This window comes from Watersipora subatra, chromosome 10 (genome assembly GCF_963576615.1).
Source record: "Watersipora subatra chromosome 10, tzWatSuba1.1, whole genome shotgun sequence".
In the NCBI taxonomy this organism is placed as follows: Eukaryota; Metazoa; Bryozoa; class Gymnolaemata; order Cheilostomatida; family Watersiporidae; genus Watersipora; species Watersipora subatra.
The window spans coordinates 13033360-13060399 of NC_088717.1; the positions used below are offsets into that span (position 1 = coordinate 13033360).

Here is a 27040-nt window from a genome sequence, read left to right on the forward strand (position 1 = left end):
TGAGGATATTTAACAGTCTGGTTTAAGTTTATAAATTTGATATATCGGTTGTCTATTTAACCAATGCTGTATTTGTTGTTTTGTCAATTCAGGAAACTTTTTGCGTAGACTAATAGACGCTAAAACACCCTTTTAGTAGCCCGCCGGGCTGTAATAAAATTTTTGTAGTTTTTCCATTTATTGTAAATATTTTTTAAATTCACACAATTTTATTTGTAGTTACGTAAATATTTTTTTTAATTTACACCATTTTTATTTTAATTTACATAAATATCTTTTAAATTAAATGTTTTATTTGAATTTATGTAAATATTTTTTAAATTAAATGTTTTATTTGAATTTACATATATATTTTTTGAATTAAATGTTTTATTTGAAGTTACATAAATATTTTTAAAATATAAACAATTTTAATTGAATTTATGTGAATATTTTTTAAACTTACACAATCTTCATAAATGTTTTAACTTTAATACTATTTTCATCTCATAATCGTTTATTATTCGTCTATAAAGTCTCATTTGATTAAGTGATAAATAGCCTGTGTTTTTTAAAAAGAATGTTTTCAATTCAGTTTTGCCTAATCTATATTCTTTTTCAACTGAGTGATGACCTTTTACATCCTCGTATAAAACTTGCAATAACATGGGTCGCTTCATCTTTTTATAATTATTTATATCACGGCTTTTAGCAATCTCTCTCAACACTAGAACACCCTGACCTCTAAGTTCAAGTGGTAAATGACGTTCTCTTTCAAATCTTGAGCTAAGTATTGCGTTTAGGTGTGCCTCATTTACAAAAACTTATAGGTTAATTTTTTTAAATAAACAGACTTTCATTAGGTTCATAACTTTGCTCTTCTAGTCTCAGTTCACAATCTTGCCATTCATAAAAAATATAATCTTTAGGAGGAAAAATACATCAACATCATTAAGCTTTTTTGTTCATCTGAGTCCATTGATATACGTGAAAATTCAGGCATTGATGGAATCTTTATCATTTATTGTAATTATTCATCTTTAGCCCACAATATGGAGTGATAAGTGTGTCCGCTGGTATTAGATTTTTGTTGCAAGCGGTTGTATATAAATCTCTTGCCAGGCGTAGCGTTATCAGCTATATATTTTGGCATAAAAACTTTTAGTTCTTCGTTAGTATCATCATTACAAATTGTGACTATATACGAGTTGTATTTCGTTGGCTTGGGTTGACTGATACAATGGTATAAGGAGTTGTTTGATTTAATGTAGCTAGTTTGCTTATTGACTCGGTGGTTGCTTTAAATTCTGTGCCATTTAAAGTCTTACTATCCATGCTTATTTGTTACAGATTTTGTTTAATATGAAACTTGGCTATAGTCGTATGCAATAGGGATTGCTTATATCGCGATTAGACCTCTATCTCGTATATCCCGTATTTTATATAATTTTTTTATTTAAACTCGGGATAAAAATTGGGGTCATTGAGTGCAAACTTTATTGAGTGCAAAGTGATTCCGAACTCCCCTGTAGCATACTACTCTTCTGTCATAAAACATCGAGCTTGTTTCACAGCAACTTCAAATATTTGTAACAAGAGCTTCAAGCTAAATTATTTTATATACAAAATATGTTGTTCGGATTTTTGAAAGTGGTATTAAAGTTTCGATATGTGGGTCTATGATGCAACCTCTAAAGTAATCTATAGAGTATTCTATTGGATATTGTTACGCTATCAAAGTTTTTGTGACTGATGAAAGGTCTGGTTAGCTGAAGGCTTTAATAGTTACCAGACTAGAAAACTACCTATTTGCAAAAATTAATCCGAATAACTATTTTTACACAAATTTGTAGGAGTTAGTTATAACTTATGCATCATAAGAAGTTGAACAGGAAAACACTAGCAGTGTCTTTTGGCACTGGCTACATATAATAAGTCACATGTCCCATTTCAGCTTGTTCTTCTGCTCATGTTCTCATTATATTAGTGCATTTTCTATGGCATTACTAATTCTGCAAATTTGAAGAACAAAGGCAAGGAATTTGGAGGGTTGTCTTAAGTACCTGAAAGTCATGTTACGTGTAGGGTATATTGCAGTTTCTTTTTTTTTAAAACAGCCAAGCCTGTAACTAATCAGCTTATGATTATTTTTAACAAAATGTTTAAACGTTATGTCACAAGAATATGTTGTGATGTATCCTTTTTAGCTATATAGTTATAGTATAAATAAGTATAGTCTAGTACCGTTAGGATCCCGTCTATTGAATAGCAAAAAATGTAAAATCCTAATTGACCTTAAACGTCAATTGATGCATACGAAAGCTATTATAATTAAAATTGTAAAATTTCTTTATTTATTAAACTTTTTGCAAATAATTTCAGAAATTTGAGGATCTTTAAAGTATATAATCTGGTGAAAGCAATTTTATTTATCTAATCTTGCACTTTGAAATCTATTTAAAAATATTCTTGTGTTGATTTATGGTATTGTCTAGTGAGTTCACTGGAATGATTCTGCTTGAGAATACAATGGTAGGTTAATGTTGACATAATCATTTTTTGCTGAACTGTAAAATGGCTACCTGGATAGCTAAATACTCCAATTGAATTATTTACTGTTCAACAACAAATTTTCGGCTTCTGATACAACTGCATTTTGTTTGGCAAAGTCCATTATTCTTTACACAAGCTGTAGCAATAAATATATCAGTTACCTTAAAACAATGTCTGTAAAAGTCTGATAATCAGCAACTCGAGGTAGGTAGTTGGGTAAGCATTTAGGTAGGCAGTTTGATAGGGAGTTCGGATTGGTAACTAGGTATGAAGGTAAGTAGATAGTAGGTAGGTACCACAGAACTGTTCTAAACTAGTTAGCATTTTATGAAAGGCAAAATTGGTTGTTACCAGCTACTGTGTTTAAAAACTAAACAAGTTTTATGTTTTGTTATTTTCTATTTTTATTTGTAAAAACTTTCAATTTAGATAACTGTTATAATACCAATACAGTTGTGATACTAGGAAACTCAGTTATGCAAAATTTTTAATTTGAAATTATCAGGTCCAGGATTAGACTTCAGTTAACTTTTATTTGTTTGTAGTAAATATTTTATTTTCAGGAACTTTGTAAGTTCCTGCTTAAAGTTCATAGCAAACAGCTGATACTCGTTGAGCAAGGGTTGTAAAAAAAGTCATGAGACTTGCTGAAGACTTTACATTTCAGAAGCATAAAGTCTATAATATAAACCTGATTCAGGCTTTTTTCGACATATGTTGATCATTTTGAGAAATAGCAATTGTAAAAGCTCTGCTCGATACAAGCCAAAACATTTAGCTGCCAAGTCAAACTTATCTGAAACATCATAACCATGTTACCATGGCATCTTCATACCAAACAATACCTAAAGCTTTGATAATAATAAAGTTCATGCTCTTCGATCACCTCTGACCCTCATAGTTTTATACAACAGCCAATCAATGAATTCTATAACATCTGATGCTCAAGGCAAAGATATTTTCAAGAGGCAAAGCTAGCTCTTACATTGAAGTATCATTCCGTGTGAAGTTAGCTTATACTTACTGATATGATGAAGAACATGCAGCACAACGGTGAGTCTTGTAGCGGCGCAGAGACTTCCCCGCAGGCACCAAATAATTTATCTGAAGATGTGGAAAGGAAAATTGAACAGACACTTGCCAAAACCATAGAGCCACCTGATGGAGGTAATCGTCATTCAGAATAGCTCGTAATTGACACTTTTATTTATTAATGAATAGTGGGAAAATATCATAAGTTGGAATTTTTAAAAATTTTGCTTCGGCATGTTTTTTTTATCATTTCAGATTGATCAAGGCTAACAACAAAGCTTCTTGAAAAAGTTTTTTACACTTCTAAATTTGTTAGTGTTTAATAGTGTTTTGATGCTAGTAGGAAGTAAATACTTAGATTTTTTCACTCTACAAAATGGCTTGTCACATTGAACAACCTCTCATTGAGGTAATTTTAAACCTAAACAACATCATTCCAATGATCATTTCATTGTTTCTTCCAAGTTCAAAATCGTGTTGAGATAAATTTTGGCTCATCAATAGTAGCATATACTATAAAAGCATTGAAAGTAGTTTCATCGAGCCCAATCGTATAGATTAAACCAACGAACCTCAGACCTTTTGTCTAGTTTGACTCAGATTTATATATTTTCAGTGTTACATAAATCAAACATTCACAGCTATCAGTCCGAGTCAATTCAGGGAAACTGAGTCAGAGTGAAACTTGGAATCACCTTTTGTGTATGTAGTTTGCTTGCAACTAATGAAGACATGTGATGTCTGCTGGCTATTGCAGGTTGGGGTTGGATTGTTGTGCTTGGCTCCTTTCTCATCCATGTCATAGTTGATGGCATCACATACTCATTTGGAGTTATTTTCATTGCCCTTCTTGAGGATTTTCAAGGGGGAAAGGGTGACACGGCATGGATACTTTCCATCTTTGTTGGCATGACTCTTGGTTCAGGTTAGCTGTAGTGCTTTAAACTGTATGGCTGCTAACTGCCATGTATAAGTTTGAGGACACGCTCCTTATGACCCTTACCACAGATAACAAGGTTTATATGAGAGACCTATCTGTTTTTATAATGAACGCTTTCGGGTTAGGATATTATCAGCTACATATTTGTCAAAAGAAATTGATAGAGGATGCTGTAGCTTTCTCAAACTTCAATCGAAAAACATCACTGAAAAACTGAAAAGACCCAAATAGTATTTGGGCTGTTTACTAGTTATTGCATTTTGAAAATGTACATTTCCCATATCAAAATATTAAATATTGTGATTTTATTTAAACTGAAATTAAAAGATAGCGAGCTTTGATTAGTTGCATTAATGAGCCCCTCAGAAAAAGCAGACACTAAGGGATTCAGAAATGAGTTTTTCGCATAAGATCTTTTGAGAGAAAACAATGAATGTTGACGTGTGATTGACTTGTTTTGCATATGTGAAACAGAACATTACTTTCGCTTTTTCTATTGCCCAATAGAAATCTTTATTGAACAGTGAAAGTGATTAGTGACTGGTATATTTACTTTCATTAGTGAGCATGTGCAATGTTTTATTGCATGTAGCTTATAGGAGAAAATAGAAATTAATAAAAATACAAACATGAAGCAAAATAGACTTTCCAATAGTTTGAGACTAGCTGAAGGACACCCTGACACAACAGACACAAGTCATGAGCGAGCACCAGTAGCACCACCATCCATGGCACCATATTGCTTTAACTTAGTAATTAAAGCTGCATGCACACTCACCGATTATAAACTCTTCGATTTTAATTGAGCTCTGTGCCAACCATGATGAAGCAATTTGCCTAATTTGTGTTGTTTTTACTTCATTCCTATGGTTTACCCAAAAATGTGGCTTATAGAGAGTATGATATTTTTGTGGATCATGGGCTGTATTCGAATGTCCTTTAGAAAATCAGTGTTGTTGCATTAGAATGAAACTTATTATCACAAATTTTTCAAGTCCTAAACTTTGTCATCCATATTTTTTTAAACTTTACAACATTGCCATTTATAAGAAACTCATGGATATTTTGATTTGACACCAACAACGTCATGGCAAAGCATCTAATTCTAATGACAACTATGGTCATTAGTAAAACTGCAATGATACATGTATTTGAGTTCATCGCAATGAAAATTAATTTTATAGATTTGAGTTTATATTTTTGTGTTTGGTTAAATAAAAGATGCATAATAACAATACAATAAAAAGAAATAGCAGTAGTTATTGTTGGTAGCATTATTAAAGTCAAGTACTTCCTGTAGAGTTTAACGTTTTGATATTGTATTGCTCAGGTAAAATCCTTTTTCTGATTATCAAATTACATGTAACTTAAGCAGTAACAAACCTTACAGCTTTTGGTAAGGAATTTCATCAATCAAAAATACTGCTGCTGAATGTGCTTTAACGTTAAACATTCTGTTGTTAGTGATGAGATGAAACTACTTCTATGAGGGCTGGAGTCAGTGTGACTTTTGATCATCTACTTCTTATATATGAGAATTATTGCTGTAAACAATAGCTACTGATAACACACAACTTTAAAAGCATAAATAATGCTCATAATTCTATTTATACTGGTAAATAACATTGTATAAATACGTCCACCACTCGGTGGATGTCACCCAAAAACTTAGTTTTCATTTTTAGTAGAGATTTTACTAAAATGAAAACTATGTTTTTCCTGTAGGACAATTATAAAGCCGACCAATGGAAAAAAATTTGTCACTGTATTGTCACCCTCCGATTTCATTGAATGTCATACTCTTTCCAGCTGCCATAGAGGCTAAACAATGCTTTAGGTATTGCACTGCCATTTTTTGCTATTTTCACATAGCCTTAGATGAATAGATGTAGGTAATCATCGGGTTAGAAAAATGCTGTAATGGTGAGAGTGTAGGCCTGAAAGACAGTAGATAGGCAGTTGAGAGAGAGCTGGCAGTTCTTGTGCTGTGTTATCCCATGATCTGACAGGGTAGACCTGATGTGGTAGGTGCCTAAGGTGACAAACCATAATGAACTTTGCTACTAATAGAAACAGTTGCGCAATCCCAATCCGCTTGGATATAATTAGCAACATCTTTGTGATGATGCTTGGCTAGCCTTCCTGTTTATCCTGTTTAGAATATTGTCTAGCGATATACCCTATTATCACAATCCTAGAATATTGCACTCTCACTCATCCGCTCTAACCCCAGAATTAGTTTTTGGAAATAACTGCAAAAAGTTAATAGAAATTGAGATTATTTTTCTAAATTTATCTAGCATATCGTAATATTTGCTTAATATAGGCCCACTAGCTGTGCTACCCAGCATTGCTCGGTTAATAAAATAGTGTTTGGTCAAAAAATTAATTTTTATTTAATATGTAACAACATTTTCCATTCTAACTTTCAAACAACATATCATGAGAAAGTGTTAGTTGAAATAATTTAATAAAAAATCAAACAACTGTAAAGGTTTTTAAACTTTGTCAAACAACTTTTAAACTCATATTTCTTTATATCATAAGAAAAATGTTACGTGCAGGTCAAATAAATTAAAAGAATAATTTGACTATAAAAGGGTTTAGATGTAAGTGTGAAATATTAGCAAGCAGAAGTTAAATTAAGTCGGTTTTGCTACAGTAATGATACAACTTATACAAATTGGGAAAACAGAATAAAAATCCTGAATATGTAGAATTAGTAATAGCAATTATTGCATAAAAGTGCGTGTGTATAACAAAGGTTACTGTGCCACCAGAAGCTATCCATCAAAACTTTGAATACAAAGACACTCTTACTCTACGGAGACTCTTCCCATGGAGACAATGCAATTGTCCTTGCGGGAAGAATTGGCCTTGACCCCAGATATAGTAATTGAACCTTACGAAAAATATTTCTTAACAGGGGTGTCTTAATGCGTGGCCGCATCGATAAAATAATCAGTGTGCACTATAGCTATATCTATAGCTGGACGCACACACCAACACTTAAAAATATGTACGTTGTATAGATTGTGACAGCTTTCCTGTTGTCTCTGTTCTGTCAACTGCTCTCTAAAGTTCAAAGGCAGCGCTATGTGTGGTACGGCTAACGACAAGGTACACTGGACTGCATAAATTGGCTGATTGCCATACATAGCATATTCACCTCTAAACTTACAGTAGTCTTTAATTATCTTTTGCGCATCTCTTTAGCCAATGCTTGACTCTAAGGTTTATCATGATGACACGCGTGAGATCAGTTTCTTAAGACCCACCATTTAATTTTTTTAACTGTTTCCATATGTTTACTACACCACATCTTATTATATCACAAATGGTAATCATTGGCATAACCTTAGCTGACACATAATGCGTTGATGTCAATGGAAACATTGCCATCCATGTGCGATCATATGTATTTGATTTCTTGGGGGCAGCTTTGCAGACGAGGGTAATTCTATTGAATTTATTGTACGCCTTGCTGCTTATGACTGCTTATATTCATAGCTGTTTCTTTTTCCCCACCACGTGGTTACAGTATAAACATGTTATTTCCTATATTGTTTTCATAAACACAAAAGGTCAATGAAAGAACTCTCCATGTTGACAGGTCTGTATCAGACAGTTATTTTATGTAAAAACACCAAACACCTAATAATTAGTCATATCAATGCCTTTTGCATTATTTCAGAAAAGTTCTAGCCGCTTACAAATACAGTTTTAATTAAAGGACATGAACTCTCATCTTTTAAAATGCTTAGACAACTTTGGGTTTGCTACGCTTATACTTATAAACAAACCAATAAACTCATGCCGTAATTGTCTTATTTTATGATGAAATAAATAAAAAATAAAAAGCGGTAATAATTACTTTATATAATTTGAAGGACAAATCAAGGTGACTTGGCTAACTAGTTAAGTAGACCAAATTAGAGTACTTGGCTACTTGATCAAAATTAAAACTGACCTGAAAGGACCACTTCACTAGTTTCTTTTTCAGAAATTAATAAACAAGTTAACAAATATCGAAAAATATTCTGTTGAATGAAAAAAATATTGGTGATATAGCGTGGTGGTGTTGAAATTGTTAGGTGCGTGTTATTTCATGGTTTCATTTTGTGATTTATGTACTTATCAATTTGCTATTTGTGTGAATGCCTTCAGACACCTTAGCTTTTTGGCGGGTATGACTTGTACAAGTTAGTCAACACTGATGCTTGTCAATCACCAAGGCTATCACCCTCAACATTTTCAGTTGAGCAGATTTTAAACAATACCTAAGATGCCGCAGGGGTTTCATTTTGGTTATTTCGTTTAGGTGTACTTTGAACTAGTTTTTAACAAATGGATTTTGTTGAAATGCCTCTGAATGTATTTATTAAAATTGTTAAAGCCCTATTTACCATATAAAATATGTTTGGAGCTACTCTTTCATTGGGTACACAACTCTGTCATCAGCCAATGGTCATCTAGCACAAATGGTCTCAACTTTTATAGAAAGTATCTTTGATAAGCATGCTAAAAATGTTTAGCTCTAAAATATTTATTATTAATATAAAATTGGCATTTCCTTGATCCATTTACACAGTTGAATGTTGTAAGCTTCACATTTGAGCTAGAAAACATGCGATGAATGTTGCCAAACTTCTGAAACTTGAAAAAAATTGTCAACAAAATCAAAAGATATCTTTCAACTTTAAAAAATGCCTAGTCGTTATATTATGCTATCAGTGATCTATAGTACCAATAGATCATTTAGGAATTATTATTTCATATTATCACTTTTAGAACTGTAAATATTTTGCTATTGCTATTTATCATAAATTTGTGAAAGTGCATGCATTGAATGAAACTGATAAAACTCTGTAGTACTCTAAAACTATTAGTTAGAAAAAAATTGAACTATTGGAATAATCATTGATGTACATATACTTCATAGCCTTTTGTGCAAAAAGTATTTCATAATCTGATGTATGTTGGTGTTCCATAGCCTTAGGTTATGTAGGTGTTCCCCAGCCATATGCATGTAAGTGTTCCATAGCCTTAGGTATGTAAGTGTTCCATAACCTTATGCATGTAGTTTAATGCCCAACGCATCCTGAAATCACCTATTACCATTATACCTTTTTTCTGAAGTTTAATTGTAATAGCCATAGTTGAAGCTTGGTATGTTTTGCCATAAAAGGTTATCGTCATTGCAAATATTATTCTTGATGAAGAGGAAGGAACTTATTAAAATTCCATTATTTACTTTCAGCAGACTGCAATGTTGAATATTTCACAAAATATTAGCCTGATGATGGCAAAGTGATTTTACTGCGTTTGGCAAAAATTTGCACCAATTGCAGTGAAAGTCTTTCTGTCATTATCAAACATCTGTCATTATGATTTCACTTCAAACTCAATATTATTTTAGGGCCAATTGCGAGTGCATTGGTAAATATGTACAGCTGTCGAACAGTCACTATGGTTGGTGCCCTTATCGGTGCTGTCGGATTTGTCATCAGTTCCTTTGCACCTGGAATCTGGTTTCTCTATCTCAGCCTCGGGATTGTGGCAGGTAAATTTTTGCAAATAAACAGGGAGCAGTGTACCAGATTAAAGATAAGATGCAATGAATGATATTAATAATTAAAGTCATTCATTCGCAGACATCGAATATAGATAACTATGTTGCTCAATATTTCACGCTGGCAGGCATTTTTGTAGCTATAAAGTACTTGTTCTAACATTAATTTTGGTGAGTGTTTTACATTTGCGTGAACGTCATCAGTACATATCACGGCGAAACACTTCCTTGTTGGGTTTGCCATATTGTAGGGTAGATATCTTCTGGAATCTATCTGCTTATTTTTAGCCAGTAAAATATAGAAAAAAATTAATCATTTGACAAGAATGACAATGAAAACTTTCATGTGACTATTTTATTTATCATAACAATGCTAGCAGTAGAAAGACAGACTTGACAGTTTTGACCAACCATTAAACAAAAACCTTCAAGTTGTTAGTGAGAACATATATGCCCTATTTTTTAAATGTGGTTTATTGGTTTAACTTATGGATGGGCAACTTTATAATATCTAAACAGTGGCTGATCTATCACACTTTGTTAAAATTATTTTGTACTTGTATAAAAATGGTAGCGGCTTGAGAGATAGCTAGTCTTTAAAAAAGTGTACTCAGATTGCTTGACTTGTATTAGTAAAATATTTCTAGTGGTCTACCTATCATTCGTATCATAGGAAGTTTGCTCAACACATACCGCCAAGTTTTGTTTATCCAGGTCTTGATGTATTTCCAACATACATAAACTAGAGTGTGTGTATGTATTGTTGAGATGCATGAATATCTAGACTTGATGCAGTTGACTTTTTGGTTAGGAATAGCATCATGTAGCCATTTTAAAATGAGAATAATGCTACAGTTTCCTTGCTGTTATCTAGGTATCTAAGGTAAGGCTATTATATGCAGGTTTGATGACATAATCTGAAAGACTGCATGCACACAGCAGAATGAGTCTTTACCTAACCTTGCCCTACACTGGCTTGAGTTAGATTTCCCTAACAAATTGCTTTTCTTCAACATTCATTTACTGAGCGATGTCATGTAAGACCTGTCAATATTTGACATACAGACATAAATTATAGTTTGCTACAAGAGGTGGCAGAGTAACTCTGAGTAAAATTCTAAAAAAATTGATGTCTAGTTAAAAAGATCAATGTCTAGTATATCTTTTTTATGTAACATCAAAACAATGTAGCAGTCGAAACAGGGAAAGACCAAATTTCAATGTAAATTTTAATTGTAATTTCTTCACTACTCTTTCTATGCTTTAATACAATTACTAGCAATAAGAATGGTGTTTATAGATAGATAAAGCAGTTGATGAATGTCTTTAACAATTTCACAAGGAAATATAATTTCTTCGTATTATCAAACACTGAACAATTATTGTTGAGGCGTTTATGCACGTTAACTTCTAATTTGTGGAGTTGCCTACACATGCACTAGCACTGATTAAGTTTACAATGGTAGCAAGGAGATTTATCCTGTAGCCGATTATTTTAAATTATGTTGAAACTACATGTTGTATTTACTGGAAGCTCTTTTATGCTATATTTGGTAGCAATATACCAGCGGTTCTGCTAGACACTTGTATTTGCATCTAGATATGCCAAGGGATTTTAATGCTTTAGAACTAATAGATTGAAATAGTATTTCCATAGTACAAACCAAATTCAACAGTTAGATTTGATACAAAGATGGCTTAATTGTAATCTGCAGTGGACAGTCACCGAGCTGAAATGCATCAACTTGGTTTACGCTGCTTTGGTTGTGAGGTAGACTAGTTTTTGTTGGAGCTGCTGTGGAATTATTTATGAATGTGTAAAATTTATAAGATGTTTCGCTGGTTTACCATATTGTGAGAACATTGGCACCTGTCTGTACTTAGTTCACATTGTAGGTTTTGGCTTTGGACTCATCTATCTCCCTGCCATAGTCATAGTGAGCTACTACTTTGAAAAACGTCGTGCCCTTGCGACAGGCCTTGCTTGTTGCGGCTCAGGTTTTGGTACCTTCATCTTTGCACCGTTATCCGAATTTCTCGTCGAACACTTTGGTTGGAAGGAAACATGTTTTTGGATAGCCGCTATTATTCTCCAGGGCTGTATTTTTGGGGCACTTTTTCGACCGTTGCCACTTGTTGATAACACGGAGGTTCTGCATGCAATTGAAATTACAGAAGTAGAGTTACAAGACAAAGCTTTGAGTGAATCCAACGTGAGCATTGTTCAAACTGGTAAAGCTCAATCCGCAGGAGTGACAAAGAGCAAGATTTCTTTAAATCAGATGACCTCTCTCAACTCTCTCGACAACCAGCTATTACCAGGTCATCAATTGAAACAGCATATACCCCTGCACAGAAAGGATGTGTTCTACAGCGGCAGCCTGCAAAATATACCACTCTACACGCACAACAAATCAGACTATGTGACGAGCAATATGTCCATAGCCCATTCCCTTCATCAGGCTCAATGTCCAGCACAAGCAGAGAAAAAGCCACAAGGTCGATGTGGCAACTTCACTGGCAGCTTTAAATCACTAATCAATTTTTCTCTGCTCAAAGACTGGGCATTCGTTCTATTTTTGTTATCAAACATTCTTACAAGCTTGAGCTTTAACGCTCCTTTCTTGTTCATCCCAGATAGAGCTAAAGAATATGATATCAGCAGTGGCAAGGCAGCCTTTCTTGTTTCCATAGTAGGTATCGCAAACACAGCTGGCAGAATTATGTTCGGGTTTATAGCAGACTTGCGCAGAGTAAAACGCTATCGACTCTACATCTACAACACAGGATTAGTCATTGCTGGCTTGGCTACCACCTTCAGCTCTGGAAGTAGTCATGCATCACAAATCATCTACTCCATTGTCTTTGGCCTTTTTATCAGTGAGTCCGCAACTAGGTCATGTTATAAGATTCCTATAATAGCTTGAAACAAAGAATCTTTGACCAAGCTAAATCCTATATCAGTGTCGGTCTACTGATGAAAAACTATTGCCCTGCTTAAAATACTTCATGAGACTATTTTCATGAAAGCCTAAGCATCTTTGTAATAATGTATCAAGGTTTAATGTTTGCGTAAGCACTATTTTACTGCCGCTTAAATTATGCTAATGATTGTAGATCTGGCTGCCGATCATTGCAACCATTATCATATTGCTATTGTATCATTAAAATTCTGCCAGTTCAATGTGACTTTAAGATTTCGTTTTAATCTTACCAAAGTTTTTTTAATATCTCTAAAGCAGTGCATGCTGACCTTCTCATTTTAGCTGTTCCGAAAATATGAAAATATTCTACTCTTTTTAATATTGGGTCCTTTTTATGAAGTTTTTTGAAAATGCGTAGTCAATGATTCAAATGACTCAGCATATTGAAGGCAGACCTACAAAGACATATCTAAGAATAGTTTGCCCATAAATCAATATCATGAAAAATGATAACAATCTGTTAAATTTTTGTAGTTGGAGATAAGATAGTTTTTGGTCTGTTTTGATCAGAAACTTTTTTGAATAATTAATGTATCAGTAACCACTGAGACCATCAATGTATGTCTGTTTGTTGTGGTGTAAAAGCCTCAGTAGCTGGATTACAATTGACATGCTAATCATACCTTGACTTTGCGTTGTCCCCTCATTCAACAGAGAAGACAACTCCATTTGAACTCATTTTCACAACTCGTTGTTTATTGATGTTTTTTTATTATTTTTTCTTCAAAGTCAACAGCTTATGCATTTTTCAAAATTGATTCACCAAGTTGTACATCACCATTTGTTATATAAAACACTTAATAACACACATTAAATTTTCACCTTATGCTCAGTCATGTTATGTAATAGCTCATGCTCGGGTGCGTCATCATGACCATACATAAATATGTACTTAACAGTAAATACAGAAACACTTTGCTTATTCTCCTCCTTAATGAGACTTTCTAAAACTGCTAAAGGTTGCCTTCCTTTAAATATCTTATCATATCAGTTCTACTGTAACACAAATATGCTAGAGGCTGTTCAGTGTGATCACTAGAAATCATCAAAAATATTGAAGCAATGCCGATTCATAGAAAAAGTTGTCATTTACAGCTACATGTATCTTAACACACTTTTATATGTTAGAGTTGATTATCCTTATTTTCCACATATTCATGAGTGTTAAGTTGTATCACTATAGCTAGTCTTATTGTTGACACTTTCTGACAGGTTGTTATGTATCATTGACGGCCATCATACTGGTTGACCTGTTAGGAGTTGACAAGCTAACTAGTAGCTTTGGAGTCACCCTGCTTGTGCAAGGAGTTGCTGTACTTATTGGACCCCCTATATGCGGTATGAATTGCTGAGGCATACTCTAGTATAAAATGTGTGAGCATTAGTAACGCTCATTGTTTTGAGTGACCAGTACATGAATGCTCTTAAAGAAACTGAGTAAAGAATGCTTTAGCTTTTAAATAATGGCATTAATAAATGTGTGGTTTATATTAAACTACATGAATGCCCGGCGTTGCATGGTTAATTAGCTCAGTTTCCATGCTCATTGAGATTGAGTAACTTAAAGTTGACTTGCAACAAAATTCACATTACAGTTATTTGATATCAAAAGATTCACAATGTCTTACTCTGTTGTGTTGTAGGTGAAAAATATGTGGAAATGTGATTACATGCTCTTAAAAGCTCAAAAAAGAACAGTTCATCGCAGCCACACTAGACCGCCGTAGTTTGGATTCTCTTTCCAAAACGGCTCAAATGTGACATAGCTGTGGTAGATGATTTCTGTTTACCCTTTCATGCAACCTTATTCGTCGAAATATTTTCACAAATATACTTCACGCATTCAATAAAACCATGTCTATTGTTCTTACGCGTCTGTTTTATCATCATTGTAATGCTGTCACTTCTAGCAGTGATATCTTATAACTTACCATAAAAATTCATTTAATTTTTTAACCTTACTTCGAAGGAGTACATATCATTGTCTGATAATCATGACAAGCCTATTGCTCACCTGTGATAATCAAAAAGTGCTGCAAAAATTATTTGCGAAGTATTGGGTCACATGATCAGATTACGACTTGCCGATTAGATCAAGCCGAAAGAAAACTGTAAAGTAGCAAGCATCTATATTTGATACGGGGTCTTCGGTAAAACCCAAAGTGTTTGTCATAAACTAGTGCTACGATAAGTTTATATTGAGCTTTTTATTGGCCTTTCAATTTACGTGAGAACATCACGTGACAAGACGATAACCAAATCTCATGACTACGTCATCGAAATAAAGAGATTCCAATCTACAGCGGCTTTTCGTTTTTTAGCTTTTAAGAGCTTGTAATCACATTTCCCCATATTTGGGACCTACAACACAACAGAGCAACATAGTGAATCTTTGATACCAAATAACTGTAATGTGAATTTTGTTGCAAGTCAACCTTTAAACTAGTGACTTATGCTAGTTTAAATATTTACTATAGCAACAGCCATGATGCTAACTTGTAATCATTACGTTTCGGGTCATAATCTCTTACACAATGATGATCGTCAAATGTGCTAGTAGTAACTGATAGTATTTATGCAAGAGCTTGAATCGTGCATATTTTAGCCGGTGTAATAAGTATGTGCACAATTGTTGATTAGTACGGTCAGTTGAACACGTAGTCTAATGAATAGTATACCTGTCTACTGCAAAATTGGAAGTTCTGAGTTTAATGCCAGTACAAAGTTGATTTTTTTTTCCTAAAACTGTAATGCTCTAACTTGACTCACGAGCGACAAACTAGCAAACTAAAACTGAGATTTATATAGATAGACTAACTGAATTCCCAGCATTTGACAGGTAATAAACCACTAAATATAAACAGTTGCAGGGAATGTAGTTGCCATTAGGTAGCTTGTCTAATTAACCAATGGCCAAATTAGCTAATTGGCTAATTTTAGTAACTTAAGCTAGTCGCATAAGGTTGTGACTTACTATAATAAGAGCTGTGAAGCCAGTTTGTAGTCGTTATGTGTAACGTTATGCGTCATGATTTTTCTCACAATCATGACATTTAAGCATGCTAGTATTTTAACCAATAGTATTTTTGGTAGCACGTTAAATGTCTGTATTTTAACCGATGTAAGGGATATGGCCACACTTATTCTATTGCATAGCAATGTAATCGTTTGACTTAAAAATTAGACTATCTGCCCATTTACTTGGTGAATCCGAGTTAAATCTGATGCAAAGCCGACTTTTCTTTTTTACAATTTAATTGCTATGACTGGAAGCACAAACTACAGACCTCCAACAATAAACAGACACTGAGATTTATATTTATAGAATAATAATATGTGATATAAGTCTCTTGTATGCCATCACATTGTCACAACTTTCGTATTACTAATAATTGTTTGTCATCAACTATTTTCTCGAAGGAGTCTCACTAATTCAGCTTTTGAACTGTGTCTGTTTTCTCTGCACACAGTCTTGTGTCAGCATGTGTTACGTAAAAGATTACAAGATATACAATCTTAGGTGGAGTACAGGCTAGATTCTTTTATTGGCTTTAATATTGTATCTTTTTGTTTTTAATCTCACAATTTAGATGAAACTAGTTTTCATCTTATTATTTATAATTTAGATACATGTATTTCATATCAGTTACTTAAAATGTTGATTAATGACCATACTATTGCAGGTTGGTTGTATGATGCAACTGGAAGTTATATGTGGCCATTTGCTGTGACTGGAGGCAGCATCGCTTTCAGCGGAGCTATGCTATATTTCATTCCTATCTTGAGCAAATTTCAGCATAAAATACGCACGAGTGAAGAATTGAACATGGGTGTACGTATCGGAGCAACAAGCTTGCAAGGAGTAAATGAGGAAGAGGTCGCGTTCAAGAGTTCGACAGCAATTGATAACAATGATGCGCACACTGCAAACTGATTATCAACATTTAAATTTACAAAGAAAACTTGAGGAGCCTGTAAGGCGGATGCCTTACTACAGAAGAATACCATGCTTCTTGATATATGAATGAAGTATTTGAGAGCGGTATTTTAAACTCGATGGCATCCATAGAATATCAATAAAGGTCATACTAGCAATAAGCTTCAGTTCCTGTGCTCTACTATGGACTTGTTCTTCCCTCATTTTAGGTCATTACTTTATTTTCTCGATTACATATATTTTATTAATAAATAATTTCAGTGAACTGCTGTCAAAGCTGTGACATGACACTTTTAAGGTAGGTGTTCGTATTATTTGTAGGTGTTCATTGTTAATGGTAAATTATGACAATGGCACCAGTTTTCGCAGACATTAGTTATTTTATACACACGACTACTGAACCACCACTGCAACTAGTACCAATGTACTTTAGTAATCATATGTTACAAAAACCTACTTTCACAGATATTACAGCCTTTAGATAGGCTAAGCACTTAGGCTGACTGTTGCTAAGTAACACATGTTAGAGATATTGTCATATCAGTAGTGATAAGCAAAATTGCTATATTTGATTGCTTAATTTTTAATTATATATTATATATATTTTATGATACCAGAGTACAAAAGTGCATAAATTCTCACCCAACAAAATATAATTGCCAGTTTGCATGTTTTCAAAGCTCGGCTGCCTGCAATGTTATCCAAGCATAATTTTATTTTGAGCAGCATGGCCGCTGGCAATATTGGGAATAGAGAAAATCGTGTGAGTACAAATGTTTCACTGATGTTGGAATGTTAAGGGGCATTGTAAACAGTTGGCTACTATTATTAACTCTGTACACAAGTGAAAGACCTACCCTTAACTAGTACATTTATCCCATTGATTAAACTAAGCATGTGTGTTTACAAATAGGGAAGTCTGAAGTCAAACTAGTCTTGTGATGTCATTGTGGTTATAATAACTGGTCTATCCTTCAACTCAAGTTCCTTGAAATCTACCGTGAAGGTAAACATTATCTACTCAGCTAACAAAATTGTAGTTTCTGAGTGTATACTGTACGAATCTCCAGACAAAGGAGAATTACAAGCTCATGAAGGACTAACTTCAGATGGTGTTAGAAAAGAAAGGATATTTACAAGTTCAGTAATTAGTGAGTTATGCATGCTAGAATGTTTCAGAATTTTATTCTTTAACCATTTTTTCAGATAATTGATTACTAGTACAATGACAGTAAAAATTTGATAGACATTGCTTGAAGTACTCAGGAATATATATTTTAACTAGTAGTTAAAACTTAATAGTATGCCTGGATTTAGAGTAAACGGCTTTAGAATTGTGGGCACTTTAGCGCTGACCAATTGTAAATGCTATGCAAAGTTTGTGTGGACAATTATCAAAAGTCTTTCCTGTTGCAATCTCCATTGCAGTTGTGTTAGCTTCTGCTTTTGTGAAATAATTTGATTGTTCTTTGTTATTCTCTGGTATACTTGTTGTTGTTTGTCGATCACAGCTAATTATAGCGAATATTAGGCAACAAATATCAAAAGCGAAAATTATTCTCTCTCCCTCCCTTGTAATCTTGTGATGAAAAACTGCTTTTCCAAATGCACATTCATGCCAAATTATGATGCATGTCACATTTGACCTATCCATTTTACGAAGTAGTCTTGTATGATGATGACGTTATTTTATCAGCATGAAAATGGTGATAAAATACATAATAAAAATTCATTGTTCAAAAAAATAAATGTATCATTTTAAAAACTAACATTAGAACAATTCAAAATTTTTCCATGAAAATGTAGGTTTTGGAGAATTAGTATCAATACTTAAAAATCCTAAACTGCACTAATACAATGCTGAAATGTCAATATAAAAATCCTTATTGAAAGGAGAGTTTGTACACGTATCTTCCAATTTGCCGGCTTAGTTAATTAATCTCATTGGTTCCCAGCTTGTTTGTAAACATGCGCGCATGTCAAGGTTTCTCACAATGCAGGAGTCAGTAGTGCAAGGTTTGCATTCAGAATAAAAAATGGTACAAATATAAATGAATTAGGACACATTTCTGTATTGTACATGCAAAGTAATGTTTATGACATTTACTGATATGGCATCATTCTTTAAACACAGCAGTAACATGTGTAAGGAATGGTATTTTCCCCAATAGTATGGCCATTAGGTAGCCCAACACATTAGAATGATACCAGTCTTCCCACTAGATACATTCCATCCTTCTTATACCTTCTCTGCCACATCAATCCGCACTTTAAGTAAAACTAAAAGTTCAGAAAGAAATTTAAATCTTGAAGGTTTCTTCAAAAATAGGAAGTGGTAAACATTGCTTTTATTTTTATACTCTGCATTTAAAATAATTCATTGAGATACGGATTTATTTGCTGAGTAACTGGGAGAGAGGTTTTCATACCTTTGCTGTTACATATTTTAATTGAACACTGTTTTTTCTTATCTCAACACCTAGGAAATTGTGATTCTCCATCTTTCAGATGGTTGAATAAATGCCTGTGCAAAAGTTTACAGTGAAAGATCAAGGAGAACAGAAACAGCTCTGCCAAAAAACGAATGGAATCTACTTATGAAATTTATGATGAACGTGAGGTACAGCTATCTATCAATTTTTCTTCACCCCATTATTTTTTGCTGTCATTAAACAATCATATTTTTAAATTTTCAAGATATTTCATCAGTCATTATCTTTTATGATCATTTAGAATTAACGATAGTAAGTAAACAAATATTAGACAGAGAATTGAACAAAAGAGATCATTAGACCGATAAACATTACAGAATCTTGATCAAAAAAGGATTAAATGTTACAAGCGTGGTAGACATCATCAGCATTTGCACATGTAAATTAATAATTATACACTGTGCAAGCTCACAGAGATGTTGTATTGAAACGAAGCCAATCTAAAGTGCAGTGAAACAGCGACAATTGTTCTCACCTTCTTCACCTATGCATGTTACCTATAAGTCAGCATAGAAACATATCATTAACAATTTTGTCAAGTTGGTAAATATATTTGAATGCACAGCACTTGTTGGATCAAATAGTGTTCCTGAAGCTTTCATTGAGCAGTATGGCGTGTCTCTTTTATTATAATTATAAATTCAACGTCTGCCCTCGTGACATATCATTCAAATGTGAGACACTAGCATCACTTACATATGATGTACATTAAACTGATTTCTGAAACTGAAGTGCTGTAAGTTTGGAAGATATGATTTGTTTCACTCAAAAGACAATTATCTGAATAACAATTAATAATTTTTTTCCTCAAAGTGAAAGTGTATGTTATATGCTAAATCCACATAATCTTATTTAAACCTTTGTAGGGGTGGACCCAAATAGTTTATCTACCAAATATTCGATTGCAAATAACCAGCAGTCACTGGCTCCGTATTGTCTTTACACATTCTCCCATCTAATCCAAAGGTGTGGGGCTAGGGCCTTGAGTAAACCTACATGAAAACAAATGTGTAAACTATAGTTTTGGAGAAACAAATGAATACTAATGTATCCAGATGTTGTGTAATATAAAAGTATTTAGTTTGCAAATGCGCAGAGTCTCATAAGGTTAGACATTTTTTGATGAAAAAGCACTGCCAATATATTTTTCTGCTTATTGTGTTGTAGACACAGTTTTGATTCGAGCAGCATTTGTGACTGTTCTCCTTGAGTTTAAGAGGACAACAAATTCACTTTTAGGACACGATACAGTAACTAGGTAATTGCTTAATCTGCTGCGAGTCGGTCAAGTTAAGGTTTAGTGTTAACTTTTACTCAACTGCACTTTATGAATTTAGGCATGACAAATCATTTTTAGCTTTTATTCACATGTCAAGTTTTATCTCAGTAATGTGGTGTACGATCATGGCATACTTCTTTGAGCAATTGAGTAGCAGCAAGCTTGCTATCTTTTGCGCACAAACATTGGCAATCTCTTTCAAAGCTAGATTGTCAAGGACAAAGGTGAGTGAATCAAGTAGTTGCACATATGTGCTGAATCCTATATTGGTACAAGCCAGCCAATCTTTACAGCCAACAATCACATATACAGTCATACATTCACTCATATATACGGTCATGTATACGGTCATATATACAGTCATATATACGGTCATATATACGGTTATATATACGGTCATGTATACAGTCATGTATACAGTCATATATGCGGTCATATAGATGGTCATATATTAGGTCACATATATGGTCGTACATACTGTCGTATATACGGTCCAAGGAAGGCATCATTGGTAGAATCCTATTTAAATACGAATCCTTATTAAAAGCATAAAGCTGTTCACCATTTACTTTGAAGTTCACCGACTCCCATACCACTATTGCTGTTCGATTTCGCTATTTAGCTTATCTAGGCTAAGCCCCATTCAGGTGCATGATTCTGTCGCATTGTTTGCAAGCACGATAGGTCCGCCTAGAAAGTCCATCAGCATTCCTGTGTTTGCTTCCAGTTCGATACTCTATGATTAAATTGAATCACTTAGGAATTCTAGCCATTTTGGTTTGGCTTTTCCTGCAAAGCCAAAGCAATGAAGTATGGTCAGTCCTAATTCCGGTGTTGTCTGAAAGTGGCTGAAAGTGTGCTACAGCTTTGACAACACCCAATAATTCACGCCTCTTTACTCAATTGTTTTGTTCAGGTATGGACAAACTCTGAATGTTATAGCTTATAACCCTTTCTTGACCATTCTTCACCTGAGACTCAACCACACCTATGTCATCGAAAGATGCGTCAGTGTTGAGAGTGTATGGGAAGCAATAGTCAGGGTATTCTAACATCAGTAAAACCAAGAGAGAATGCTTCAGGGATTGGAAAGCATCTTGACACTCCGTAGTCTACTTAAATTGAATATGCCTTGAGGGGAGCACATTCAAGGGTCGATCTTTACTGGAATGACTTGGTATGTACTGGCAATGGTAGACAACAAACTCAAGAAAACCTTGTAACTCTGACAAATCTGAGGAGACAGGCCAGTTGGCCACTGCACTAGTTTTATCAGGATCTGTCGCCACACCACCACAGCTTACAACATGACTTAAATACGCAACCTTTGAAATAGATGGCATTTGGATGGTTTCAGTTTCCGCCAGGCTTCTCGAAGTTGATTTGGTATTTCCTTCAGGGTTGGATAATGATTATAAAAGTGGTTCCCTATGACAATGATGTCATCTAAGTAAAGCAGTAATGATTTTCAGTGTAACACACGTAACGCTCGCTTCATCAATCGTTGAAAAGTGGCAAGTGCTCCATCAAGCCAAAAGGCAGGACCTTCCACCTCCACAAGTCATTGCGAGTGCAAAACGAAGCCTTATCCCTAGCATCTTCCTGTAGTGATACCTGCCAGTACTTGCTCATTAAATCTGATGTAGTTAAGTACTGGCTTCTTGCTAGAGTTTCAAAGCTCTCGTCAATCCTAGATAGTGGGTGTGCTTCATGCACAGTGACGGCATTCAAGCAGTGGTAGTCCATATAGAACCTCAAGTTGCCATCTTTCTTTTAGACTAAAACCACAGGTGAGCTCCAAGCTTCTTGCCTAATTTCTATCAAGTCCTGATGTTGCAGTTTCTAGATCTGCCTATCAGCTTTTGCTTCCTTCTCCATTCTTAAACAATATGGTGCCTGTTTAATTGGTTTTGTGTCACTTTTTACAGGTATCCAGTGCAAAACCAATCTTGTCAACCACAAATCATTATCTCTAAGAGAGAAAACATTACTGTAGGAAATCAACAACTTCCCGATGTCCTGTTGTCTGTGACGCTAAAAACATGGAACAGTGGCGCATGGTACAAAGACTCTAAGTGCTCCACCAGCAAACTAGCATGAACATCTTGATGAGGTAGCAGCCTGCAACACTTTCGTGGGCTCGAGCAACTTTGCTGTCTTCCACTAGTTGCGCTCACCTTATCTAAACATACTGTACCTAAAGCCAAGTTTCAGTATGTAATTTACTAGTCGAAAGCTATAAACCAAACTAAATTTTTATCACTCAACTGCTTTTACTTTTGTTTTTACTATAACTTATAACCAATAACCTTAAACATAGATACGGATCAAGCAAGCATCGTTTTTTTCTTTCACCTGCGGCATAGTGATTTTGATGAGCAGCATAATGGCATTTTTGTTTTTTCATCCTAATCAGTACACCGACAGTCAAGTTTTAGTTTGCAACAAAAAAGCTTTTGTTAATTTCGTTCGACAAAGAAAATCATGCTTTATATCGAAAGACAAAAAATTATAATAACAAGGGCGTTGTAACTCGAGGGCTTATTGTAAGAATTGATATTTTAGCGTATGCAACCGCGAAATGAATACACAGTATGTTGTCAAAACGATGAGTGTGATAAGAACGGCTTAGCTTTATGGGTTGTGTGCGCCTGTTAGTAGACTTGCGATTTAAATATCGCGGGGTCAAATCCCGTAAAAAAGTGATTTTTTGTTGCTTAAACTTCCTCACTCTAACCTGACAGATGACCAATGATCAAGTCTCATGACTAATGACCGACCACAGGTGATCGATAAACGATCTGACAGACGACTGACAGACGACCGACAGACAATCAACCAATGACCAACAGACATGAGACAGACGACCAACAAACAGCTGACAGACAACCGACAGACGACTGGAACAAGACCAACAGACAACCGACATACAAACAACAGACAACCACAGACAACAGAATGATGACTGACAGACAACCGATAGACGGATGACAGACAACCAACAGACGACCGACAGACAACAGATGACCAACAGACAGCAGACAGAAGGCAGACAGACAACAGACAACAAACAGGTGACAGATATCTGAGACTTTGACATAGACAAACATTAAGATTTAGATATTTTGATGCTAAAAGTACACGTTCAGCATGTGCAATCACAGAAGGTATACATCATTTGGTAAGAACACTGGGTGTGAGAAGAATGACTTAGCTTTGTAGTTACGTTCCTGTTTGGAGACTTGTGATTAGAATGTGGCGAATTCAATTCCTGTACGACAGTGAATTTTTGTTGCTAAAAGTTTATCTTTATAGCCGGACAGACAAGGAACACACCAAATAATAGGGAGATTTATATATGGACTAGCTAAATGCCCAGCGTTATCCGGGTAATAAAAAGGTCTTTGAACAAAAAATTTAGTTTTATTTAACCTGTACAACATTTACCATTTTACCTTTTAAACTTCACATCATGAAAAAATGTTTGTTGGTGCATCTAAAAAGAATTAGGAGAAAAAATAAAACAGATGTAAAGGTTTTCAAGCCTTTTCAAATAACTGTAACTTTCAAGTTTCGTATCATGAAAAAAGTGTTCTTTTGAAATAAATTAGGAGGAAAAATAAAACTGCAAAGGTGTTTAAATGCAACTGTGAAACCATTAGCAAGTAAAAGCTAAATATAGTCTGTTTTGCTACAATTACAATTAAAAACTGTTTGGTATACAGTTATATGACTTTAGTTTGTTTCAGGATCAGCATCATAGGGCAAAAATATCGTATAAACATATATAGTGGTATAGAAACCCATGGTAATTTTCTAATACAATCACCTCCTGGTGAAAATCATATGAATCATCATCATCACAAATAGTAAAAAACAATATTTTAATCTTAGCAACTATATTATATTACTAAGGTTGACATATTGTGATTATTGCAAAGAAACTATTACATGTACATTTAAATAGTCAACTCATAATGGCAATTTTAGTTACAATTTATTTCCCTCGCCTACTCTGAGCTCCACTGATAAGCTTAAATAGCCAAAACAGTTCGATCTGTAGAATGAATATATATATAAATATATATATATAAACATATATATATATGTATATATATATATATATATAGATTTGTATATACATGTATATACATATAAATTTGTATACTTGTATATATATACAGTGTTTTTTTATCTACATATAAATCTAAATAAATAAATCTTAAAGTTTGCGTGTCGTTTGTGATTCTGTGAATTATAGAGTGTCAAGCTATAGCTATTAAAATCTTGGAATAAAAACTTGATTCACACTGGATTTGAAATAATGATAACTGCAACCACCAGTTTCTAACTACACATGTAATCCCTGAGCTACACAGTCCTTACATTTCTATCGCCCTTATCATATACTGTATACCCTTTTCTCAATTGCACACGCTAAATGACGTATTAATTGATACATTAAGCCTACGCGTTACGATGCCCCTGTTATAAAATAATTTTTTGCCTAACTCTATGAAACACAATGCTTTTTTGTTTTCGCCCGACAAATCTTCTTTCTTTTATATGTTATCCACAACAATTTTTCTCAAAATTAAAATTTGTGGGCTGTATCTCAGTTCAGCATCATCCGTGATGGTAAAAGCGGATTCACAAAGTTTATAAAACTGCAAAGTGATAAATTTCTTGCCTCTGAGATAGACGTGTAACATAAACGCTGAATCTTACTGTATTTATATGAAATTAGCTTGCTAAACACATACTTGAAGGAAGTTTTAGCATGTATTTTAGAAAACTTCATACTTGTAACTAAAATAATTAATTTTTCATTTCAATCGTAGCAAAACAGGATATTTTAGCCATTACTTGCTCATAATTTTACATTTAAAATTAAACATTTTTACAATTATATCTTTGTTGTGAAACAACTAAGTTGATTCACAGACTTTTAAAAAGTCAATGGGCTGACACAAGAGCGATCAAATATCAAAAATGTTGATCTACCCTAGGACACTTATATTTCGCTAGTATTTAGTTTCGTGAGTAGCACACAGAGTAAAATTTCGCTGCAACTTAATTTCGTGGCTCTGATGAGTGCGAAAATATATTGGTGTGAAAATAAATGCAGTGGAAAAAACATTACATTCCTCAGGTCCAGTTCACTAATAAGAAAAAAATTCAATTTGGGAATAGTTCGTATTTGTAAACCACAGGTTGAAATGTGTGGGTGAGATCGACAATTCAATTTGATCGCTTGCTGCCATTTGTTTCTTAGACTATCAATGACGTCTAGGTCCCTCCTGCCGTGACTTTCACACTCTAATCCCAAGAAGAAGAAAATAGATAGGTAACAACCAACTTCACAACCAAAACTGTATAACCCTTACATTGCCATAAACGCATTTATGCGTTTTCTAGGGGTCACTGACATAAACGCATTTTCTGACTTTCTCAGCAATTGTCTGGTAATCTGATTTTATTATTTGTTGACCACATAACCCACGGTCTTTAAGTGTTTTATAAAATTGACTGTGTTGTCTGAAGATTTCTCTATAAAATCAGCCTAAAACAACGAAGCAATTTTAAACTTTTGTTTGAGAATTTCTAATCTAAAAACGAACATTTTTCTGTGAGTTCATTAACTACCCCGCGCGAGTCATAAAACAGGTAATTAGTTGTTGATGGCATAATAGCCAGTTTAGATTTTCGTGATTATACAGATAATTAAAGTAGAACTTAAAAAATACTGTATACATATCATAAAGCAATATCGGCAATTTCGGTAAAATGGCTGGCACTAGGCCGGTAACGAATTTGTACATGATTGGCAGTGAAAGAGATAATGTGGTTGGACCTGATGAGGGTTGATATTGTTTTTGGATGGTAATAAAATTCATCACTGCAATAATTATTCTTCAATTTTACGACTTCACCTACCAGACTTTCATTCTCACCAGTTACAAATTCGGTGACTAACCTGATATTGCTTTGCCATGCTGCTCAGTTGGTGTATTAGCTATAATGAGTTTACCAAAAATTTCCCATTTATCCTAACCACAGACGAAAGTTGCCTGCATTTCTAATATTACGATTTTATTGTGGATATCAATGAACAAAGCTATTTAACTTCGCGTTTTCGCTCCTTCGTTATGATAGTTTAGTTTCGCTCATTAAATTTTCGCGAAAGGATTACACCGCGAAAACGCGAAAGTTAGATGCCGCGAATACATAAGTGTCCTAGGGTATGCGCGAAGGCTAATTTAGTCACCTTT

At 34.2% G+C, this 27040-nt stretch overlaps 1 pseudogene; it reads left to right on the forward strand.

Annotated features, from left to right (window-relative positions):
* The first annotated feature begins 3563 nt into the window (after positions 1-3563).
* LOC137406793 (uncharacterized) overlaps positions 3564-27040 on the forward strand; it is a 35088-nt pseudogene continuing 11611 nt past the window's right edge.